This window comes from Eutrema salsugineum, unplaced genomic scaffold, assembly GCF_000478725.1.
Source record: "Eutrema salsugineum unplaced genomic scaffold, Eutsalg1_0 scaffold_10, whole genome shotgun sequence".
Classification (NCBI taxonomy): domain Eukaryota; kingdom Viridiplantae; phylum Streptophyta; class Magnoliopsida; order Brassicales; family Brassicaceae; genus Eutrema; species Eutrema salsugineum.
This window is the reverse complement of record NW_006256908.1, coordinates 2,807,367-2,830,344: the sequence shown is the minus strand read 5'-3', so window position 1 is coordinate 2,830,344 and position 22,978 is coordinate 2,807,367. Positions and strand designations below refer to the sequence as shown.

The 22,978-nt window shown below is 36.6% G+C and overlaps 1 pseudogene; it reads left to right on the top strand.

Annotated features, from left to right (window-relative positions):
* The first annotated feature begins 533 nt into the window (after positions 1 to 533).
* Positions 534 to 14,738, top strand: LOC18027323 (annotated as a pseudogene).
* Positions 14,739 to 22,978: the final 8,240 nt, after the last annotated feature.

Here is a 22,978-nt window from a genome sequence, read left to right as displayed (position 1 = left end):
CAACAAGTTCATCATCACTGTTTAATAGTGTTTCAAATGCATCATTGTCTGCCCAAAGTTTCAAAGGTAAAGACAAACCTCTCTGCATCCAGAACTTGTTTAATAGTGTTTTCTATAGATTGCAGTTGTTGTGTATGAACTTTATGGATACTGTATTGACGAGATTCATTAATGAATATTTGTTTTTTCGCTGTTTCAGCTTCAATAGCTGGCTACTCAACTAATTGATAAGTTGCATTTGATATATTGACATTGATATTTAGCTTTGAAACTGTATCCAGATCCAAAGTTGTGGCATTGGTGTGTTTCTTTAAAAATTGAGTTGGGAGGATATGAACCACAATGGGATGAGTTGTTCTTGGCTTGTGGTGATGGTCCAGAGTTTACAATTTCAACGATGTGGTAAGTTCATGATTTGTCCTGGTTCAAGATAAAAATATTTCTACTAACACTCGGTTCCTTCATTTAAAACTTTTATATACATTTTCCAGCCTTTTGAGGACAAACTAAAAGAACTTATAGAAAACGATAGAATGGCTCTTATTGGAAAACCTGGAACCATCATACTCATCAGTGGAGGTGAAGGTATGCGATCCTAATTGATTGTAAGAAGATCAATTCATTGTATAAATGACATCAACCTATTAATTGTCAATTGTGTGAAAACTTCATCGATCACTTTTTTCTTTTTTTTAGAAAACATTTATTATCTTCCTTAGAATATAGGCAATAATATTCAAGGATACATTAGAAATTCATAATAAAAGGTAAAAAAATTTCAGATGTGTTTGCATTTAAATATAGAAAAACTTAAATTAGAAATGTCTTAACCTAAAACTTCAACATATAGTTCATGTATTCCATAAAACGATAAATTTCTTTGCGAATGAAACATTCATCGCACACTTCATCCAGATTTCCATTTTCGCAAGCTTTCCCAACTTCTATAAGACTCAGTAGAATGTCATATTCTCGATATTGCATAACACTCGTTTCTAAAATAACTCGCCAAACGTTCATTTGACATTGTCTGACCGTTTATATTCCTTGATTCTTCCAGATTTGAGTAAGATAGTTTGAACCCTCATTGAAATCCCATTCAACAAGTGAGACCATTCCATACAAATACATAGCTTCTGAATGAGTTTCTTCAGCAGCCATTAATAGTTGCTTCAAACCTTTTGCCACATTTTTAAGATAGAAAAAATTAAATAAACTACATAGAAATATTGCATGTAAATTACCATTCTCAGCACACTTTTCCAACAGATTCATTTCTCTTGGAACTCTCTCATAAGGTGGTATGATAATACCATATAAAAAAACACTCTGGAACTCTCTCATAAGGTGGTATGATAATACCATATAAAGAAAAACTCCTCAAAACTTCTGGAAAGTTAGAAACATCACATCATGTTTTGCATGTCAACATGCAAGATCCCAAGTCTAGATGAGAGAAAGAAGCAACCTTTATAAGTATTACAATGATAATGTCAAATCACTTTAACACTCTTTTATAGTAGTTCCAAATATTTGTATCGGCAGTTACTTGATCAACTTCTAATAATAAGCCCATATTTAAAATTTTAATTGGTGTACATTGCATTTATCCATCAAATGTATTATCATTTGTATGATACATTTTTTTACATAATATTAAATATCATCTCAAAATTATCAAACGTTGACTATATTTTTCTGTGTCTTATTATTAAATTTTTCTCATATCAAAAAATCATCTCACATAAACCACATATTACTATATATAACCATCACCACAATTCACATAATCTTACTTTAACTTACTGGTTCTACATAAGCATGGTTACACTTTTAGTTCATCATCACTGTTTAATAGTGTTTCAAATGCTGTCCAAAGTTCGTAATAGTCTAGATCAGGAAACTGAGAAAACATTTATAGTGAACTATGATGGTTTGAACGGGAACGAGAAAGCGTTGTTTCGTCATATTGCTTGCTTTCTGAATAATGAGACATATGAGAATGTGATGCAGTTATTGGAAGAGAGTGAGTTGGATGTTGGAGCTGGTCTTAAGATTCTATTTGATAAGTCTCTGATAAAGGTATCAGAAGATAGAGTCATAAGGATGCACCATATGCTGCAAAAAAATAGGCAGATATATGGTTCTTGGACCGTTCATTCACCAGCCTGCAAAGCGTTAATTCTTGATGAATACTAGGAAGGGTTGCGATGTACTTATTGATCAAACTGTATATTTTTTTTTAACAAGTGAATTTGTTTCCTTGTATAAAGCAGTGTATGATTTGTTTCTCTTATAATATTTTTTTCAGGGTACTTGACAATTTGACAATTTTCCCACTCTGAATTATGGACAATGGTTTATACCGGTCTAAAGTAATTACAAACAACATCATGTTTTATTTAAATTGTCCTATTTCCAGGACCAAAAGATCATCCGATATTGGATCCGTTAACTATGAACATATCAATAGCAAATACACATTAATTTTGTTGCATTGTCACATATCAACTGCTCTGAATAATTAATAACGCAAAACAACTTTGTTTCATTTAGAACGGAGTCATGGACTATTACTAGCTTGCACTTAGTTGTTTATGTATGGTTTCCACTTGTCATATGATGAAAAACGAGGAAGAAGAAAATAAAACTTGGAAATTGTAAGCACATGACTCCACTAGATGTCAAAGCAGATGCTCTTATTGCTGTTAATGTTTGGTGAAGAACAAAAAAACAAAGGAGAGCAGATATTTGAAATTTAGATTACCAATTTTGGATCAGCAAACATTTAAACCATAGTAGCCTCAATAGCATCTTCATTCTCGGCAATTGAAGTTCTACCGACGGATATGCTACGATCAGACACTATCAAGCTCTTCCGAATTATTTGGTTCATCCATATTATATACGTCTCGAGGCTGAACATGAACTGTGAGATTCCATCCATCTTCGCAAGGATCTTTTACATAATATACCATTTTTTCCTGATATGCTAATAAATATGGCTCATCCCCTCATTATTCCTAATGTGTAACAAGCGTGAAAAATTGACCATATGATGATTATATGCATCCATTTTATATCCCCGTTCCGTACGAGTGTCAGCCCATTTGCACTTGAATACCACAACTTTGAAAACCTCATAGTAGTTTAACTCCATAACTTCAATCAGATTTCCATAATAAGGTACAATTCCTGCTCTTGGGTTAGGATCACAAGAACTAGCATAGCTCATAGTCTCAGCAGCTACATAAACACCACTATTTTGTGTTTTCAAGTCAGCCTCTCTTTCAATCGTCCGGAATTTGAAACCATTTACATTGTAAGCAGTATACTTCACAACCTTTTCAGATAGACCCAGAGCTAAACATCGTATATCATCAGTTATTCTATTTAACTCATTGATCTCCACTTTCTGTTTGATCAATTTTACAAAATTAAGATGCATTTCTCGGTCAATGTCAATAACACGATTTCTCTTGCTCTGATGAGATTTTTTACTCCACAAATCTTTTTTATATTTCCTAGATAAACAATTAATAGAAATTATATATTTGAGAACTTCATTCAAATATAATAAAATTAGTTATTTTTAAATGAGAGAGACTTACTCTCGTGATTGATCAACTAAATGACAATTGACTAATATATGTCGATGTGCTTGCTGCCTCTCTACATGATTAAGAGTATAAACCTGACCCGTTCCAACAAATCTTCCAAGCTTTGGGAAAATCAATGGAAGTTCTAAAATTTGTCTTATGCTAGTCTCAGCTGGAGGTCGATCATCAACGCGGCCAACCCGATTAAATCGTGTTTCTATATCATTTAGATACACTGAGCCAAATGTTACACACGCATCAGCTAAGTACTGTTCACAGATAGAACTTTCATGCTGAGCGTGATTCTGAACATATGATTTGAAGTGTCCTAGAGTCCTGTAGATAAATGGAACAAGTAAGTTTATATTTGGATACATCCAACGAAATGGAACTGGCCCACCAAATTTTGACTCTTCTGTGAGATGTACTATTCAATGTACCATTACTGTGAAAAACGACGGAGGAAAAAACATCTCCATACGACACAAAGTCACAATAATACGATCTTGTAATTTATCAAGCTCATCAATATCAAAAACTTTTGCAGAAATTTCTCTAAAAATTTGACAAAGCTCGACAATGACTGATGTCAATCTGTGGGAAGCAAATTCCGAATAGCATTGAAAATAAATCTCTCATTATCACGTGACAGTCATGGCTTTTTAAGTCTGACAGCTTTCGACCCTTAACATCAACACAATTTAATAAGTTCGAAGCATAACCATCAGGGAGTTTAACATTCTTTCAGACACTTAAAAATGTGTCTACCCCATCATTTCTCAGAGTAAAACAAGCTGCTTGATACTTCTCATTATCATCCGGCCACAAATCAGAACGTATGCCTAGCTCACAGAGATCTTTTCTAGCACTCAGGTTATATTTTGATTTTTGTCTGTCATCTAATAATGTGTAGACTAGATTGTCAAACACATTCTTCTCTATGTGCATGACATCTAAATTATGCCGCAACATCATAAATTCCTAATATGGCAACTCAAAAAATATTTTTTTTCCTTCCACTGCTGAGTTTCACTTTGATCTCTCTTTCTTTTAACTCCAACTAAACCATGTTTCTTACCGAGAATAACATTGACTTGTTCTAATTGATGAAGAACTGTAGAACCTGACAACTTAACTGGTGGAAATCTGGTTTCTATTTTTTCGTCAAAATCATTTCTGTTTTGATGAAAGTCATGATCTTGAGGAAGAAATGCCAATGACCTACAAAATTTTTTTGTTCCCATGGCGTAAACGTTGGCCAATGCTATCATAATTGCAGGTTGGACAAGCTGCTGTTGTATACATATTCCAACCGGACAAATTTACAAGACTTGGAAAATCACTAATTGTCCACATGATGGCTGCTCGCATTTTAAATCTTTGTTTTGTGGAAACATCTAACGTTTCAATCCCATCAAACCATAACTCCCTTAACTCTTTAATAAGTGGTTGTAGGTAGACATCAATATCATTACCAGGCATGTACTTTCCAGGGATAACCATTGAGAGGATCATTGATGTTTCTTTCATTGACATCCACGGTGGAAAATTATAAGGAAATAATATCACTGGCCAGATGCTATAATTACTACTCATTGTACCAAATGGGTTAAAACCATCAGTAGCCAAGCCTAGTCTGATATTTCTTGGATCGGATGCAAATTCAGGATATTTTTGATCAAATGCCTTCCAAGCTCCTCCATCTCTTGGATGTTGAAGTTTACCATCACTATTACTAGCAGTTGCATGCCATCTCATGTGGGTAGCAGTTTTTGATGACATGAAAAGACGTTGTAGTCGTGGTTTCAAAGGAAAATAGCGCAACGCTTTTGCAGGAGCTTTATGTTTTCTATTATTTGATCCAGAGACTGTACTCTTTGCAGAAATATTTTCCTTTCAACAAAAGGCTTCACAAACTTTGCAAATTTTCCTTTTTGCATATTCCTCCCAATATACAATGCAATCATTTGGACAAGCATGAATGAACTCATAACCCAATCCAAATTTGCGAATAACTTTTTTCATGTCAGTAAATGATTCTGGCAATTTGGCATGTGTATATGCTTCTCTCAGCAAATCAACAACCATGAATATCCGTTTGTCACTAATTCCACACATGCATTTGATATGATACAACGTCAATATAAAGGACAATTTTGTGAACTTAGTGCATCCTGTATTCATCTCTTGATTAAAATCAGCAAGGAACTCATCAAAACTTTTTCTTTTCCACAGTTTCCACTTGAATTTGATGGTATATCAGAGCTCATATGTTGCTGAGACAATCCGGGTCCATCTCCACCATTCATATTCGTATTAATACCAGGAAAAAGATCATCCAAGAGATTTAAAGTGGAATATACTTCAACACGAGCAATAGTAAAAGGTATTTTGGCATTTCTTGTGACACATATGTCCTCCCCATGTAAAATCCAACTTGTGTACGAACTTAAGATACCGAAGTACATCAAATCCTTCGACATCTTCTCTTGACTTAGATTTGGTTAGAGAACAACAGTTACCTGGACATTTCATCATCTGTGCATTTGATTTACCAAATGCAAAATCCAAAACACTTTTCACCCCTAATCTGTAATCTTGAGATAAACGCGGTTTGTTTATCCATGACTTATCCATCAAAACCTAAAAAAATAATTTCTATAATTTGTAAGTTTTAAAAATTTACAGAACAAACACTAAATTTCAAAACATAAAAATTTTAATCTATAAGATCGTAGGGTGATACACTACAGTTATACCAACAAGCACTCGTTCGAGTTCAAAGGTCGCAAAATTACCCTCCTACCTCTCACGCCTACCGAGATTTACCAAGATCAAATTCAGATGAAGCTCAAGGAGAAGGAGAAAGTCGCCAACAGCCTCTACATAAACCACAGTGAATTTTCTAAACTCTTTGATCCTAAAATGACTACTTTTATGTTTGTGTACAAGGAATCCCTTGTTAGTACTAACCCTTCACAGGAGCTTCCTAGTACTATGTTTGAGATTTTGCAGGAATATAAGGACGTTTTTCCGAAGAAATTCCACCAGGGCTATCTCCAATTCGCGGGATAGAGCATCAGATCGATTTGGTACCAGGATCAGCTTTACCTAATAGACCAGCATACCGAACCAATCCTGTAGAGACTAAGGAGCTACAGAAGCAAGTGGAAGAGCTGATGAGCAAATGCCATATCCGAGAAAGCTTGAGTCCATGTGCGGTTCCAGTTCTGTTAGTGCCAAAGAAAGATGGTTCCTGGAGGATGTGTGTAGACTGCCGGGCTATCAACAACATCACTGTGAAGTATCGGCATCTGATTCCAAAGCTAGATGATATGCTGGATGAGCTCTGTGGATCAACAATCTTCTCTAAGATAGACTTGAAGAGTGGATATCATCAAATCAGAATGAAAGAAGGAGACGAATGGAAGACGGCATTCAAGACAAAGCAAGGACTCTACGAGTGGCTAGTTATGCCGTTTGGTCTCACCAATGCTCCCAGCACCTTCATGATATTAATGAACCATGCCCTGAGACCATTCATTGGCGTGTTCGTAGTGGTTTATTTCGACGACATCCTCATCTACAGTAAAGGCTTTGTAGTGAGTGCAAGAGGAGTTAAAGTAGATGAAGAGAAGATAAAAGCTATCAAAGAGTGGCCAACCCCCAAGAATATTGGAGAAGTCCAAAGTTTCCATGGCTTAGCAGGATTCTACAAGCGTTTTGTTCGTGATTTCAGCACCATAGCCGCGCCCTTAACAGAAGTAATCAAGAAAGACGTGGGGTTTAAGTGGGGAGAGGCGCAAGAACAGGCTTTTACAGCCCTTAAAGAGAAGCTTATCAATTCGCCCTTACTAGTACTTCCTGACTTTACTAAGACTTTTGAGATTGAATGCGATGCTTCTGATGTAGGTATTGGAGCAATTCTTATGCAGGATAAGAAGCCCGTCGCTTACTTCAGCGAAAAGTTAGGAGGATCAACGCTGAATTATCCCACGTATGACAAGGAGTTATACGCATTGGTTCGAGCTCTCCAGACGTGGCAGCATTACCTATGGCCTAAGGAGTTCGTCATTCATACCGATCACGAGTCTCTGAAGCACCTCAAGGGTCAGCAGAAGCTTAACAAAAGACATGGGCGATGGATGGAGTTCATTGAGACATTCCCCTACATTGTTAAGTACAAAAAAGGTAAAGATAATGTGGTCGCAGACACATTATCCCGGAGGTACACTCTTATTTCTACCTTAACGTCAAAGTTGATTGGATTTGAGCATATTATAGATCTTTATGAATCTGACACTGACTTTTCTGAGAGCTATGCCAAATGTCATAAGTTTGCCTGTGAGAAATTTTATAGACAGGATGGATACTTGTTCTTCAGTAACCGATTGTGCATACCACGAGGATCCATTCGAGAGTTACTGGTACGAGAAGCTCACGGAGGTGGATTAGCTGGACATTTCAGCGTCACCAAGACACTTCTTGGGCTACAAGAGTACTTCTACTGGCCGAACATGAAGAAAGACGTTGAGAAAATCTGTTCTAGATGTGTCGTATGTAAGATGGCTAAGAGTAAAGTTCAACCTCACGGTTTGTATACTCCTTTGCCTATTCCTTCTCAACCTTGGACTAATATCGCTATGGATTTTGTAGTTGGCTTACCTCGAACCAGAAATGGTAGAGATTCTATTTTTGTAGTTGTTGACAGGTTTAGCAAGATGGCCCACTTCATCGCTAGCCACAAGACAGATGATGCTGTGAATGTAGCTAACTTATTTTTCAGGGAAGTAGTAAGATTGCATGGAATGCCACAGGTTATCGTTTCAGATCGAGACACGAAGTTCTTAGGACATTTTTGGCGAACGCTTTGGGCTAAGCTGGGAACAAAGCTCTCATTCTCAACTACGTGTCATCCTCAGACCGATGGACAGACCGAGGTGGTGAATAGAACGTTGTCCACACTTCTAAGGACTTTGGTGAAAAGTAACCTCAAGACATGGGAAGAGTGTTTGCCTCATGTCGAGTTTTCTTACAATCACGCTAAGCATTCCGCTACTCTCTTTTCCCCTTTTGAAATTGTATATGGGTTTAATCCACAATCACCTCTAGAATTGATCCCTTTGCCTTTAAGTGGAAAATGAAGTTTGAATGGCAAGGAGAAAGCTGAACAGGTCCGAAGAATACATGCTAAGGCTAAGGAGAACATCGAGAAGAAAACAAAGCAGTATGAGAAGCATGCCAACAAAGGACGAAATGAGCTGATTTTCGAAGAAAGAGATCTGGTGTGGATCCATTTGAGGAAGGAGCGATTTCCAGCTGAGTGAAAGAACAAGCTAATGCCCAGAGTTGATGGACCATTCGCAGTCATCAAAAGAATCAACAACAACGCCTATAAGATTGATCTTAAAGGTAAGTATGATGTTTCTGATGCTTTCAATGTTTCTGACTTGCTTCCTTATGTTGCAGATTCAGATTTGAAGACAAATCCTTTTCAAGAGGGAGAGGATGATATGATCGTGACCAGCTCAGAGGAGGAGAAACCAGAGGTAGCTGGCAGGATCACTCGTTCCAGAGCTAGAGAGATGGCTAAGGAGGCTCACACACTCATGGCCGCAGAGGACATCGATCAACTGGAGGCTGGAGCTCACATCTTCAACATCTCTAAAAGAATGAAGAACCCAGTAACAATGACTAGGTAACTTAGGTGATGATTCTGTACTCTTTTCCTTGGTGAGGATTTTGGAAGGCAAGGAGGTTCTTCTCCAAGGTTTTTAACGAGGCAGAAATCATTGCTACGTCGAGTTACTTAGAAGTTGTTACTAATGGGTAATAATGTGCAAAGTCACAATGACTTGTGCACTAGTATTTTAGGCGCACCACTTAGGTTTAGAAGGGACGCCTCGCTGTTTTATTTTTAATCAAACTCCCTGTTCTTTTTTTTATTTCAAACTCCATGTAGTTTTGTTTCTTTAGGGCTGCGATTTCTCTAAGTCTATATAATGGAGAAATCGCCTAAGTCATTAGGCAGCTTGGAATTTTTAACATAAAAGAAACAGAAAATTTGCTCTTGATTCCTTGACTCAAAAAGTTCTCTGAACTCGATTTTCTTACAAGTTTACTCTTACAAGAAGATCTTCTCTTATCACCTAATCAATTTCATCACTTCTCTTCTCACCATCGCCACCATCTCAAACCATCGATCCGATTCACCAGCCATCGTCGCCTCTCATCGTTACATCCCTCATCATCGATACGCCGAGCCACCAATCGATCCGATCTCCATAGCTTTATCACGACATCACCAAACCATCATCGCACCTGTAGCCTTTATTCTTCAGAGTGAATTACCTTGGATCGTATCAATCAATTATTATAAATGATGTCAAACTTTGTATATTTGTTTCATTTATTAATAAGTAATTTAAACTAATATCACTTAGAATTGTGATATAATTTAAGTGATACAATACATGCTTTTTTTTGTAGTGTTCTAATGTTCTTTTATTTCTGAGATACTAATTTATTATATTTTATTGATTTGGATAATTTCCAATACATATTTGCTACATCTTAATAATTCATAATTTTTGAAATAGTAAATGTGGCGTCTGAGAGAGGTTGGATGTTGTCATCAAAAGCTTGTTTTTCCATTCGTTTCGTTTTCTTCCTTCTGGTTGTTTTGTTATTTGTGAATTGATTCTTCTGTTTTTGTTGAGCTTGACGAAGATTTTCCAATAATGAGCGAGTTACATCATTTCAAAAATTTGAAGGATTAATAACTTCACCATATATTACCATTGTTACAAAAAAAGTTTTTCTAATTGATCTTGAATAGCCCATTGTAATGCTTCTTTCATTGCAATATGTCATTCGTTGTTTTCCTCCAATATCTCTACGCCGGATGCTATTATAAACAATAGAAAAATAGAAAGAGAAAAAGTGAATTCAAGAAAAATAAGAAATTTTCTTGTTAGAACTGTTCCCCGACGTCTATCCGTAACTTGGTTCATATTAGCCCCCATAGTCGCTTGCATTTTTGATCTCTTGGCATGACTACGAATAACATTAGATTTCCGTATGTCGACCTTTCTGCTCACTCTTTGTCTATCTTCTCTCGCCCACATCCATGTTTGGATTTTCAAGCGGAGGTTGAATTGGAGAATTTTAAAATTGAAATTCTAATACAAACACAAAGATGAGCACACGTGGGGAAAGGAAGCTGAATCTATTATATAAAGAGATTAAGAAAAAATGAATCGTTGTATGTTAGGATATGAAGAAGAAGAATCATAGAAGTTTTGCTTGACTGCTTAATGTTAGGATATTAAAATTTTTGAAAAATATGTTTAAGAAATACTAATGATTTTAATATCTTCCAAAACTGATGTGTCAGCTTTGTGAGACCTTACTCAATTTTTTAATAATAGACTAGAAAATACCCACGTATCTAATTTCTTAATTATATTTCTTATCTAACAAAATCAACTTTTTAACTGTATTTTTAAAAAATGTTATCTGGTTTTTATGTATACTGCTCCGTTTTAGGAGTCTATATTTGTTTCCTCATGATTGAAGCAAAAGCATTTCCCAAAGTTAAAAAACTGTTTTTATCATTCTCGTTTTATTATTCTATTTTGGACAAGAAAATATATTTTTGTTTAAAACAACAACATAATATTTTGTAATACGATAAAAGAGTAAAATTTAACCAACTTGGGAGCAGAACCAACTGAAACATTAGCAATATTTCCACTATTCAACGAAACAAATCTCTCATCCTTAATTGTCGAACCGCGATATAGTCACCACTACTTTGCAATGTTACTTGCTTCAGCTGTATTTTTTTTACATAATTACATAATTATTTGCTTACATAATTACAAACAAAACTACCCCCTTCAAAGCTTTGCCAATGAACATCAACTTCAGATCTTACCTTAGACTCATTTTAGAAATACCTTACTTCACTTTCTACAGATGTAATTTCCATTATAAACGCAACTTAAGACTCAATATTTATTTTTTGTAAAACAAAAGTTGAGAATTCTCCAGTCCAAATATTTTTTATTCTGAAAACTTGCTACCCTTGAGCATCTCTAATTACAAAAGCTTGACACTCATATTAAGAACAACATCATTCTTTGAGACAAAAGCAGAACCATCATCCATATTTACATTTTCCTTTATCATTATCCACAACGTTAAGTTTTTTTTCTTGCATATGTCATTGCCACATAAGTAACGCATATTAACTGCATTACAAATTTTTTACTAAAAAGTAAGAACTGTAAGATCTAAAGTGCTTTCATTTAAGTGATTTTTTTAAAAAAGGAGTTAATATTTATTTCACTTAATACTAAAATTTGGAAAAAATAAAATTATGTATACGTAGCAGAGATCTACGAATAGCTAAATATCAACCAAAAAAAGTTTGAAGAATTTAAATGTTTTTGTTGTTTGTACTTTAATCCATATCCGACAATGTTTGTAATTTCGAAAAACATTATACCTGAACTGGAGCACCAACCTTTCAAGGTCCGATGTCTTTAAATCTTTCTATTTATGGACACAATTGAAGAATAAATAAGGCAAACTACTGGAAAAATCAAGAAAACATTTTGAAAGACATTTAAGTATAACACAATAACAAGTTTAACTCTATTCATGAAGTTACATAAAGACTTACCAAACCATTTGCGTGTAGTATTCCCAATTAAGTTCATGAGGACACCTGGCAATGATCTTTACCATTGACAGCTTCTAGTCCCAAGCTATATTCAGTCTGCATCATAACAATATCGTACACCAAATAAACTCTTGCAAGACAACAACCCATCATTTTTGTAGGCAAATGCTCATCCTATGAACTCAATTGTGCTTCGTTGGTCTAAAGCTCACTCAAAAGAACAGGTACTCTTTTATAGCCTTTAGTTCGCAACCAATTGTTGATGTTGTGAGCTCTCCAGCTCATGAGAAAATACATTTTCTTTGATCAAGTTTACATTTATCTTGGTATGAGTCATTTTTGTTGAAGTGAAGTCAATTAATTCAGTACAACAAAATGGTTTCAGTCAGCTAATTTTCAGATTTATAAGCAAGCACATTCAATATTTCGGCTTAAAAAATGTAATACGCCTTATGAAGAAGCATCATCTCGGTGGAGTCAGTTCCCCTGCGAAAGGTCGCCCGAGATATATTCGCACAGACAATTAAACACAAACGCTTGCCAGAGATGGAGAAAATGAAAAAAAAATGTAAAACATTTTACAGTTTACATATTTACACCATCATACAATCAATGTGTACATGGCCGATGGGAAAAGAAAAAAGGAGAAAATTTATTGGTTTGATATCCAGGAAAGCCGTATGATTCGAGAGACATGGCCGAATCCATTATGAAAATTTCTAAGAAGCGATGAATCATTTGTGTTTTAAATGTTCAGGTTGCAGAGCATAACATTTTCCCCTATTTTGATAAATGTAATCTGCTTAAACCAATACAATGTTCCATACGTAACATAAGTGAATGAAGAATAGAGACGATACTGATACATGAACCACAACTCGACAGCTAGAATCTCAAAACTACGAAATCGAAATTCAAATGTCTAGTTTTTCTTAAAGGAGGCATGAACATGTTAGAAAGAGGAATCAGTGGACTAAGTGGAGAAGAAAGGAAGGATATGAATGAGCTTTAAAGTGAAGATGGTAAGCAAGGAGGCATAGGCGCTGGGTTTTACACTTGTATGCAGAATAGAAAGAGATCTTAGAAAAGAAGGCCAGAAGACGATTTGGAAAAATAAAAAGATTAAAAGATTCCATTAAAGTAAAAAAAAAATCAATGCATTGACTAATCCTATGATTAATCGTAAAAAAAGAAACTAATATTGTTTTATGTTTTTTTTTAAGAAATGATGTGTCATGCTGATGTGTCTTAAGGGGAAAATCTTATGTGTTAAGATTTTGAGACACAACTGAATCTTTATATAATATATTAGACACTACAAGAAAACATGCCATATTCCTACGAATGTATTTGGTAAGAATATTTTTCATCAATTTCTTACGCAATTATGACGAAAAATAAAAGTGGTAGGAAATATGTAAGAAATTTCCTACGAAAAAAAATGTCAAAAAGTGGTAGGATATATCCAACCAATAACCTACCAAATTTATATTCGTAGAAAATACAGTCAAGATTACAATGGGTGATAAAGGAAAACAATATAGTTAGTGGAGACGAGACCAAATTTGGAGGGAATTCAATGTGGATGGCGTGATACTAGTGGTCGTCTAATGAATAAGGCAACAGTGAAACATAAAATACTTGGATGCCAAAAAAATATTACTAGTTCTTAATGAGAGACTTGGATGCCAAAAAATATTACTAGTTCTTAATGAGAGACTTGGATGCCAAAAAATATTACTAGTTCTTAATGAGAGACTTGGATGCCAAAAAACCCACAAGAACTATCTGAGCCGAATAAAGTTCCTTAAATTTCAATATCAAAGTTATGTGGAGCTTCTACGATACAGTTCAGTTTTTGGATGGGATCTTGTCATGAAAAGATTTATTGTTTCTGACGAAGTATGGTGTAATTATTTAAAGGTATGTCTTTAAATATAGTCAGTATAACCTTTTTAAAAAGATTATGCTCTTGATCTGGTTTAGTCGATATATAATTTATGCACGTCATAGTTTTTTTTTCTTCCATTATTTTAAATTATACTTTTACATGTACGTCATAGTTATATATGTTTCACTATTTTTACAGGCACATCCAAACCAAGTTTATGCGATATGACTCAATGATCAGTTTGAGGATTTGAAAATTCTATTTAACTACCGTTAATGGTAGTTTTTCATTTGGTTTGGGTGAAACTACAAATGCACGTACCTACTTCGTTGATGATGGTCAAGTTAAAAAAAACTTGAACTTTGATGAGAGCAATGATGATGGCTCTCCATTATCATCTCAACAACGATCACCACTGGAATATGATACTTCACCATTTTCAGCAATAGACTTGAGAGTTCGTGCAGAAAAACTTATCCCAAGGAAGAGATTTAGAACAGAATCATTTCACAATTCCGATGAGCTGAACAGTGATCGCAAACTAGCCATTAGGCTCTAAATGAGAGAATCTCGGCCAAATATGAAACTGTGATGATGCCTTTGTATCTGGACGGTTTAGGGGATAAGTGAGCTTCTCTGGAACATTCTGATCTTCGTAAAACACTCCCAAGTCGTAGCATTCAAGGGAAAAGAGCCGTTGGAGAGTTATGGCTTCAAGTGTGAATGCATCTATATATAGCAGGTGAAGTTGCAGAAGGATCCGCCTGATCCTGTGAGTTCTGGTGCATGCGAAAGTGTTTCTAAGCTTCCTTAGTTGCCTTAGAGTCTCTCCTGGACGCCAAAGTCGGTTTTGTGTTGAATTAAACCAGTTGACTCTCATACTTGCCATAAATGGCCCGGTTTGTCTCAATTGAAGGTACAATTGGATCCGCCTGATCCAATGCGTGTTGGTGCACCTTAGAATGTTGTGGAAAGCTTCTAGAAGTACCTCAGAGTCTCCTGGGCGCCACAGATATGTTTGAAGTCTCCAAAACCCGGAAGGTTGCAAATAAGGCAAGTGGAGGCTTCATCGATTTAGAAATTGAATATCTCCTAAACCAGAATCGATCTCGGTATGAATCAAATTCTCCGTGATTTTCTGATGAGTCAATATTCTAGAACAAGTCGTTTCACAGCTTAATTCCTCTTGGTTTAGTCGAAATTCTCCAATTAAGGTGGATATATCCAAATCGGGTAAGTTGAGGATCACCCAATTTATAAACTTAATATCTCCTTCATCTGAACACCAATTCAACTGATTCCACTTCGAGGCGTGCTCTAGTTGAGCTAAGAATTTAATACAAGTATTAATTGGGCTGGAACACTTGTTATTGGACTTCATTTGGCCTGGACAATGCCCGTGGCTCTTTTTGGGTTGAGAAGAACCTTCAATGGATTGTTGCTTCCTCTTTGGTTTGGTCCAGTTAAGATTGAGTGGTATAATGGCTTCTTGGTGATGGTATAGGAGTCTAGAGAGAACAAATTAATGACAGTCGGCTCCTCTTCACCATTAACTTGTTCAACAAGGGAGATCGTCTCTCCTTTATTTTTAGCTAGACTCTCATGTCTGTTGCACCTAGTTCTTCCAAGTGTTGAGATCTCCATGAGTCGTCTTGACGGGTTGATGTCCGCATCATACTTTTTTATTATTATTTATTTTATGGGTTTGCTTCTTCTTCATTATTTTAAAATTATATTATGGATTGGTTTATGATACCAACCTTTGTTGTGCTTCGTTGAATTTATAATATTTATACATTTTTTTTTTACTTTTTATGTGTTCGTGACTTATATCAATTTTTTTTGAATGTGACATCCTAATACAACTTCGTTTATTTTTTAACTACAATGTTTTTTGTAGGTGTAATACCATGGAAAGCATTATTCAATAACAAGAACAAACATATTTTACAGAGGAAGGAAACGAAATGCAAGAAGATGAATTAGATTTGGACATTATGCTATTATTGTTAACTAATATAGCAAAAGCTTATGCGAATAATATCGAATGCCCCATTCGTCGACCGATCTCTAACGTTAGTTATGCTTACATTCAAAATGTTCTGAAAGAGGATCCTGGTCAGTTTCAATTGGTGTATTGTATGTATCCGAGCTCGTTTATGAAGCTATGTGATCTTATGAGGTTTAAGGCAGGCCTAAAAGATACTCGTCATATATGCATTGAAGAAATGGTGGGCGACATTTCTGCTCACGGTGGGTTAATGTTCCAGATATGGTTACACTAAAGACACATTCAAGAGATCAAAGTTTGCTATAAATAGCAATTTTCATAAGGTCTTAAGAGCACTGACTACTATAGCACTAGATTTGATGGTGAAGCCTGGAGTTACAACAGCTGCAAAGATAAGTAAAAACACGAAATTTTATCCATATTTCAAGGTACATAAAGTTATGATTTTTTTTATCAACTTATAAAATGGTTTGTTATCCGATTGTTTTATTTTGCAACTAAAATTTTGATTTAGAATTGTATCGGAGCTATTGCTGGCACACATATTTTTGCAACCATACCAAAATGTGATGTTGCTAGCTATCGAAATTGCAAAGGATCTATATCAAAAAATGTCCTTGCTGCTTGTATCTTCGATCTAGAATTCATGTATGTTCTTAGTGGATGGGAAGGTTCAGCTCATGATTCAAAACTTTTAAACAATGCCTTGACAAAGAGCACTAGCAGGTTACACGTACTAAAAGGTATGTACAAAACTTAAATATATAGAAAAGTAGTAGAAGATTTTTGTATACATAAATAAGTGAGTTTGCTAATTGAATTCCAGAAAAATTCTATTTAGTTGACTGTGGGTTTGCCAATCGTCCAAAGTTTTTAGCTCCGTTCCAAAGTACACGATATCATCTACAAGAATTCAAAGGTGAAGGTCGTGATCCCCAGAACCAGAATGAGTTGCATGCATCATTGAGAAATGTAATCGAAAGAATCTTTGGTATTTTCAAATCTTGGTTTTTGATTTTCAAGTACCTCCTTTTGAGCTTGTGCTGGATTACATAACTTTCTACGTAAGCATTGCTGGTCGGATGCTTCACCCGAAGAAGCGATCAATACAAGCACTGAACAAGTTAATTTTGAAGAAAGTGGAAATGTAAGTGCCATTGAATCCCAACAACGAGAGTATGCTAACAATTGGAGAAATACAATAGCTTCTAATATGTGGTAAGATGCAGTAGCAACTGCAAGTCAACGATGATGATGAGGTATATCAGTTTCTTGTTTTTCTTTGAGACATAAGTGCTTATAGCTAATAGAATTGAAATGTGTGTGTTATGCAGGTCATTTGATGGATAAATTGAGTTGCATGTTATCTCATGTAAAAGATGGAGTTATAGACAAATTTCTAGAAATTTTTTTTTACATGTCGCTGAGATTTTTTTTTGGTTAAACATGTCTTTGTGGTATTTGTTAAACATGTCTTTTCTATAGAAAATTTTGATTTGTTTTTTACGATGGTTGGTGGTGATGAGCCAATATATGTAGTGCAGAAAGATTTTAAAAATACATAGGGAACCTCTAGTATTTTGAAAGTCATTCCTAATGACTAAAAATATAAAGAATCATAGTTTCAATAACACTCGAGTTTAATAGAATTGGAAAATCAATAAAATATATTTTAACTTTTTGAATAACACAAGATTTTTAAAAGAATTATAAAATCAACACACCAATAACACAAGAATTACAAAATCATCTTACCAATAACAAAAGATTTTAATAAAAATATAACAATCCACAAACCAATAACAATGAAATCTTAAATTCTAAAAATCTTTAAAAATCTATCACCCAATAAGGCAATAACCCCCTATAAACCTGTTCCCCAAAATAACAGAAGCGAAATTAACCGAAATTCTGAAATAACCGAAATATACCGAAATGAACCAAAAATTCACCTGGATCCTGAGAGCAGCTCCAACGGCAGTTTTTAAGGAGGTTTTAATAAAAATTTTATTTAAAAAATAATGTTTTATTGCTTAATTTCTCCACAACCATTTCTTAAGAGCCTCACTTGAGTCTCATATGTGGCGATTCTTGATTGGTTTAGGTGTTTTTATTTATTTTTTTGTTTTTTTAATTGAGACACTGTCTCTGTTGGAGTCTTTCTCTATTTTCAGAAGATCTCTCCTCCTTTGATTTCTCCGAAAGAGGCGTTGGTGAAATCGGTTCCCAGAGGCTGCGAATCTTCTCCGACAAAAGCTACGGCGGCGAGTCCTCTGTTATAACCCGAATACTGAAGATCTTGGGTTATTATTGGGCCTGCGGATATAAGGAGAAGTTAGAAGCCCAGGTCTCTTATTATCTCAGCTTATTTACCATTTATGCCATTGTCTTCTTTACTCATGTATTTTGTCGAAAATGATCATTATCAAACAAATGGATTGAATCCAGAATCTTCTTTCTCATTTCCTTCTTTTCTCTTCTCACCTAAGCTTTGAATCTCTATCGAGATTCCAAATCTATTTCTACATTTCTCCCCTTTAACTTCTTCTTGATAGATCCGTATCTATCAAATGGTGCTTTTCATCGAGAGTGTAGCAAAGGCCCCATTACTGTTGGAGGTGGGGTTAGCACCCCTAATTAGCTAGGCCCATCTTGGACAATAAAGCCCATAGACTAAGTCAACAAAAATCCAGTCAAAGTCAACGAGCCCGGTCAGCATGGTCCCGCCAAATTGTCATCATTACGACGCCGATCTACAGTGCGCGGAGCCGAGCAGAACCTGACACGTGTAAGGTCAGTTCGTCTACAGTAGCCTAAGCACGCAAGTAGCTCGGCAAAGAACCATCATCACACGCTGCGGAGTGGTTCGGACACGCGGCTCGAGACGCCATACCCGCGAGATACGCTGGAGCTGCCACGTCGTCCCGATTCGGAGGAAACTCGTCTCCCAACTCCCGCTATAAATACTCCTCATAGATCATTTACGAGGGGATCCGAAATTTATTACTCTCTCTCTACTTTAATACACTTGTCTCTCTACCTAGCTCTCTGTAACAATAATAAAAGCATCGAACTGGACCTGCTCCAGACTTAGTTCGAAACACCAGTTGTTCTCTCCTTGCAAACACTTCTTACGTTTCCGAGCTGACCTTCGTTCTTCCTCCCCGAGCTAAATCACTCTTATTATACGAAAATCTCACCCCGAAATCATCTCTAATCATCCTCATCAACTATTAAACATATTTATGATCTTTAGGATCAACAATTACCCTGCTGCTACAAATTGGAGATCATGCTCACCAGGACTCGAGACAGATTGGGACAGCTCCACGGAGAGCCTAAGACAGGCAATGTTGAAGTATGTTGAAATACTCAACGATGACCGCAAGGAAGACTGGATAATCATTCTTAAACAAGGGTTTGGATGATACGGTCCTAGGTGATTAACTCTGAAGCAAAGGGAAATAGATGCAGCGATATGATGGATAGAAGGAATCAACGAGGCGCTATGGTGGTGGTGGTGACACGATGGTGACTCGAAGCGATGAGAGACGATGGTGGCTCGGCGGATCGATGGTGATGATGGTGGAGGGATGAGTTCGATGGATATGGTAGAGGATGAGAAGAGAAGATGATGAAATCGATTAGATGATAGGTAGCAGATTTTCTTGTAAGAATCACTTGTAAGAAAATCGAATTCAATGAACTTTTTGAGTCAAGGAATCAAAGGAAACTTTGCTATCTCTTTTACGTTAAAAATTCCAAGCTGCCTAATGACTTAGGCGATTTCTCTATTATATAGACTTAGAGAAATCGCAGCCCTAAAGAAACAAAACTACATGAAGTTTAAATAAAAACAACAGGAAGTTTGATTTAAAATAAAAACAGCGAGGCGTCCCTTCTAATCCTAAGTGGTGCGCCTAAAACAACTAGTGCACAAGTCATTGTGACTTTGCACATTATTACCCATTAGTAACAACTTCTAAGTAACTCAACGTAGCAATGATTTCTGCCTCGTTAAAAACCTTGGAGAAGAACCTCCTTGCCTTCAAAAATCTTCACCAAGGAAAAGAGTACAGAATCATCACCTAAGTTACCTAGTCATTGTTACTGGGTTCTTCATTCTTCAAAATAGAGATGTTGAAGATGTGAACTCCAGCCTCCTGATGATCGCTGTCCTCTGTGGCAATGAGTGCGTGAGCCTCCTTAGCCATCTCTCTAGCTCTGGAACGAGTGATCCTACCAGCTACTTCTGGTTCCTCCTCCTCTGAGCTGGTCACGATCATATCATTGGAGAAGACTACAACCGAGTGTATCTTCCCCAATCGCTGGCTGAAGAGTACCAGAAGACTCCAGAGCATCCGGGAACCCAGGAGACAAGCCCAGAAGGCCAAATATCAATGGAAATTTCGATAATGTCTTTGGGGAATTTCGTCGAGCAAGTCGCAGGCCAGAAACAGAAGGTTTCGTTGGTGGCTTCTTCCACTGAAAATCTAAAAACGGGTTTGCAGGATGATGATTTTAAACTCTTCAAGCAGACTCAAGTTCATTTTGAACTGGTTGACAACCGGATTCACAACAGTTTGAGAGGAGTTACTCGTGGATGTAGGTTTTCTGATTGTAAGATGGCCAGGAAAAATCTCGGAGTTAAAAGGATTCATGTCAAACGACGGTATCACAAAGCTCGGAAGAAGAAATCAAGTAAGTATATTCCACGTCCTGATTTGGCGCGAGCTCTCACGTGCTACGGTATGTTTCACAGCTCATCTTCTCGAGATCATTTAAGGAATCGCAAGGTGGAGAGAGCACACTTCACAAAAAGGAGATCCATCGTTGATATAGGCGTGAAGCGTGGGCCTCATCTCTTTATCTATGGATTTCGATCACCTGACACTATAAACCCTCTTAGTCATAATGATCGGATGATGATAGAAGTTGAGAAAGGTATGATGGATTCAAACAGATTAGCTAAGGTTGCTGGAGTTTCAGAACAGCGGAGCTTATATCTTGATCTTGCTGGAGAGAAACACGGGAAAGCTAGTCATGGCGGAGGCGTCATGAGATATGCTTGGCGTATCTCACTGAGAGGTGGCATCGAAGAGAGACAATTCATGGGTTTATCGATTGCTGATAGAATACTCATGACGGGAAGAGTTTCTGATTTTTCTCAGGTTAACCAAATTTGGGAGCCTGGTGGGATCATAGGTACAAAGGCTCTTGGGGACTGGTTTAAAAGGTTTTGCAGTTCGGAAACAGCTCCTAAGCTAATGAAAAAGGTTCATGAAATCGGATTTCATGGAGTTTGCACTGAAGACTTTGATCAAGGAGGAGTAATTATTGTATGGGAGTGTGGTGGTTCACTGGTTGAACAGGCTTTGTGGGACAAGTTAAACAAGAAGCTGATGGCGAATGAAGATGATATTAAAGCTGAAAAGGTTCCTAAGCTAACACAGATGGATCACAAGATCAGCTTTCAGGGAATGAGAGTAACACTAGAGTTACAAAGCAGTTACGAGTGGTTTGTTGGATCAAAAAGAGAGATAGGTGCAAATGCTTATTTTTCAGGGTTCAAACAGCTCTTCAGGTATGGAATTAACACCTGTGAAGGTACAACTGAGATAAATAAGCTTTTGGAACTATGTGCCGAGGGTTTAGATACAGAGCACGTTAAGAAATGTGGAGCTCCATCAGAGAGAATTTTGGGTAAACGACCTCGTGATCCGGGCCGGTTTAGAAAGCATACTCAGTGTGGAGTACAATCTGAGCAAAAGGAGAATAAGGGTGTTAGATCGAAGGGTGGTGTGTATAACAAAGACTTGCTATGGAAAAGAGACATTGAGAGCACTAGAAAGAGAAAGATGCGCTTAGATTGGTTAACTCGTTGGGAGAAGATTGTTCTGGAGTTGACTCGAAAGCTTCTCAAGATGGGTCTACAGTGGGTCGTGAGATGGGAATCGCAAGGCTTGTGTTATTATGGTTACAAAAATTGTATTAAGAAGCTGACGCTACTTTTTGGCTCAGGTGTTGTTTGCCAAGGACTGATAGAGTGGTTAGATAATCATTTCCTTGAGAATCCAGATAATGTTGGAATAGGTGTGAAATTTCAAACTAAGCTTGCGCGCTATTGTGCTCTGGAAGTAGGATTGTGGCTCCACCTTGAGGACAAGGTGGTTCTCTTAGGGGCGAGTAATAGTGTGTGGAGTGAGATAGTTGATGATACAAGAAAGACACCGGCTATGGCTGATAAGTCTGATCACATGGAAATGAATGGGGTCTCAAGAGGTTTGGGGACAACAAGGATCTTAGGAAAATACAAGAGCACATCAGAGGATAGAGGTAAAAGAAGAATTCCAGATCAAATAGGTGGAAGTTTGGGGTCAGATCATAAGGATTGTCTCTTGCTGAATTTAACACACATTGGAGTTGTGGAGTGGTATGAGTCTCTTAAACTTGGTGATGCAAGACCGGTTGTTTCGTTTGAAGATTTGAGCAACGATTTGCTCCTTTCATGGATTGCTTATAGTGGGCACAACAAAGATGGAAGGAGAGATCCGTTTGAAGGAGTTGTAGATTATCACCTTGAGGACAAGGTGAGTCTTTTAGGGGGCGGTATTGTTATGACCCGAATACTGAAGATCTTGGGTTATTATTGGGCCTGCGGATATAAGGAGAAGTTAGAAGCCCAGGTCTCTTATTATCTCAGCTTATTTACCATTTATGCCATTGTCTTCTATACTCCTGTATTTAGTCTCGTTTTGTCTTTGTAAAAACGCATCGAAAATGATCAT